The sequence below is a fragment of the Urocitellus parryii genome, chromosome 7, assembly GCF_045843805.1.
Source record: "Urocitellus parryii isolate mUroPar1 chromosome 7, mUroPar1.hap1, whole genome shotgun sequence".
Lineage (NCBI taxonomy): Eukaryota > Metazoa > Chordata > Mammalia > Rodentia > Sciuridae > Urocitellus > Urocitellus parryii.
Genome location: NC_135537.1, coordinates 134,647,416 through 134,650,853, shown reverse-complemented (window position 1 = coordinate 134,650,853; position 3,438 = coordinate 134,647,416).

Genomic DNA, 3,438 nt, shown 5'->3' with positions numbered 1-3,438 from the left:
GCGGCGCGCGTCCCGCCCCGCCCGCCTAGCCGGGGCCGAGATCGCGGAGCTCAGACCGCCGGCGCCGCGGCTCCAGGCAGCGCTTGGTCCCCCGCCTGCCGCCGCGCCCGTTCGGCGCTCATTGGTCGAGCTATACGGCCCCCCCCAACACTGCCCAATCAGAGTCCAAGACTCTCGCCCCGCTTCTGAAGGGGAGGGGCCGCGGCGGGTGGTGGCTGGGGAGGGGCCCTGTTGCGGAGCCAAACCGCGTCACGCCCCCGGCGCCCACATATAAGCCTCCCGGGTCCCCCGAAATCCCTCAGGACGTGTAATGACCAGTTAACTGGGCCTGAAGGGTACGGGTGCTTCCCCCAAAACGCTTTGTTCCCTCTCCCAGTCCTGGCCTGCAAGAGCAAGAGCGCCCCCTCCCTCTGGGGGTGAGGCTTGGTGCGTGCTAGGGAGGGGCAAGGCGAGATTGGCGAGCAGAGAGGTGGCTAAGGCCTGAGCTGAGGAAGAAAGGCCTTGAATGGCAGCCCCAGGAGTTTAGCCTTCTGCTAGATGGGCAGGAGGTGGGTAGGGAGGCCAGAAGGAAGTTTAGTAAAGAGTGCTAGGGTCCAAGTGGGATTCTTGTTTGGAAAAGGACTCTGTAAACAGACAGCAGAGTCCTTTTCCAAATGGAGGGAACCCAACAGGACCAGGTGACCTTTCCAATGGTTGTACCTGGGGACTCAACCCCTCACCTCTTCCCCGAGAAGCTCACCAACTCTTGGTTCAGTGCTGCTAAGTTTGTCACTAGTGAATCCCCACAGCACTACTTGCCTCAGAACTCCATATCATTACCCCAAACCTGGCTTCTTGTTTCCCTGTCTCAAACTGGAGCCAGGAACCTGCCAGTCACTTACAGCTTGTTTCCTGCCCCAACCAGTATAGCATCAGCTCGGAATCTTAAATATATAATCCCTGGAATCTGCCCATTTCTCTCCACCCTTCTGCCCCTCCCTTGGCTCAGGCCACTACCACTGTCTTGCTCCTGATTACTGCAGCATCAACCTTGCTGGCTTCCCACCATCATCCAGACTCAGTCCCCACTTGCCTTTCTTCACCTGGCAGCAGAACAGTCATTCAGAAGTACAAGTTTAACCAGTCAGCTCCACCTGAGGAATCTTCCATGGCTGGCCATTACCCTGAGAATAGTTCCAGTCAAGCTCTCTATAACCACACTCCTAACTAGCTGCTTGCTTAAGCTCTTTCTGAGCTCAGTTCAACGCCCCTTCTGTCAGGACACCTTCCCCATGACCTCTTCACTGCCCAGCTTGGTTAGCATCCCTTCTTAGGAACTTTATTGTACCCTCCTGTTTGCCTGATTGTTCTCTATCTGAACCGGGAGCTTCTTGAGGGAATGGGTTGTGCCTAATAAATTCAGCACAATTTGAAACACTCAAGGGTGCTCAATAGATGTTTGATGAATGAGCAACTAATTGGATATGGCAATTAGGGAATGGAAATATGGGGCACAAGTTCAGGAAAGAGGACTGAGCCAAAGAGACACCTTTTGGGTTTGTTCTTTTTTTTTTTTTTTCATTTTTTTATGGATGCTGGGGATGATCAAACCTAGATTCTCATTTCTGCTAGGCAAACTACCACTGAGCTATACCTCTGGCCCCTCAAAGAGACAGTTTTGAGAGTCCTCAGAAAGAACCCAAAATTGTTAATAGAGCCATGGGGAAAATATCACAAGCACAAATAAATCAAGCACCAAGGACATATCACTTGCTTTTAAGGGGGAAAGAATTCTGTACTGGGTAGAATCAGAATTCTGACCTAAGTAACAAATCCAAACACATAAGCCTCAGAGAAGACAGTCTCGGGCTGATAAGGCAGCTCACTTCCACAAAGCCCTCCCAGGTGTGGCTTTCTCTACTCACTGCTCGGCAATCTCTAAGAGTGGCTTTTGTCCTCATAGCTCAGAATAGGGCTCCAGCTATTACATACATATTCCAGGTAGTGAGATGGAAGAAAGGACGAAGAACGGAAAGGTTCTGCACCAATTCTCTTTGAAGGAAATTTCCCAGAAGTTGTCATATGACACTTCCCCATCTACCTCATTCTTTGAACTTAATCACATGACCAGACCCAGTTGCAAAGAGACAGAACCGGAAATGCAACTTACATGAAATGCCACCTACTAATGGTGGCCACATGCCCAACCAAAAATCCAGATTTGTATCACCGTAAGGAAAATATATCCAGGGACAACTGACTGGCTCCAGTATCCAATGGGTGGATAAATCGAGGGAAAGAGCACTACTGTATGCCAGGCTCTGTGCTAGGCACAGAGCCAGGAACCTGCTCTGTGCCTAGCACAGAGTCTCTCTTACCCCGACCCTAGCAGAGGCTATTATTATCCCTGAATCACAGAAGAGACTTGGAGAGTTAAGCAACTGGCCCAAGGACACCTATTGAGCTCTGGCAGAGCTGTATTTGAAGCCCTGCACATCAGGCTGCTTGAGAAATCAGGACAGGGTGGATCCAAGGAGCTGTGGAGGGAATCTTTAGACAAAGAGGACTTGGGCCATAGCATCAGATGCCGACAGGCCAAGTGTCTGCTTGGATTTGGCAACAAGGACGCAGCTAGTAACCTTGACAAGGGCATCTAGAAGTGGTGGGGGTGGAGGCCAATTGCAGAGGGAAGTGCCATCTAGTCTTTCTGAGAATGTGGTGGTAAAGGGAGAGTGGGTAGATCTGCAGGGAGTGAGGGCCTGGAGGAGGGAGAAGAGGGGAACAAATCCAGAGATGGTAGAGGGAGGAGGCGGCTTTTGCCAGGAGATCTCTGGGCTGGTAGAAGGCTGGATGCAGAGGAGGAGCCCTTTTCTGCTCATTCAGGAGGGAAGGGAGCAGGAGGTACAAAAGCAGATAGGGAGGAGAAGAAAGGGAGGGTGGAAGAAGGAGTTCCAGTCCTGTAAGATCTGCGTCATGGTTCTTGACTGGGGAAGAGGGCAGAAGGCCAAGGGTCCAAGGGAGAGGGGAGGGGCTAGCCTTTGCTGTCCAGATTGGTAGCCACTAACCATGTGTGGCTATTTAGGTGAATTAAAAATAGCCAGATGAGGTGGCATTGGCCCATAATCTCAGCAACTCAGGAGACGGAGAAGGAGGATGAAAATTTGAGGCCAGCCTCAACTACTCAGTGAGACCTTATCTCAAAAATTTAAAAAATAGGGCTGGGATGTAGCTCAGTGGCAAAGCGTCCGCCTTGCATTTGCAAAGCCCTGGGTTCGACCCCCAGTTCCAAAAAAGACAAAAAAAAGAACCCCACAAAAAATAAGATTAAAAAAGAATTTAAAAAATATATTAAAAGGGCTGGAGATGGAGCTCAGTTGTAGAGCACTCCTGGATTTAATCCCCCGTATCACAAGAAAAAATAATAACAAAGTAAAGACTGCCCCCAGGGTTGCACTGGCC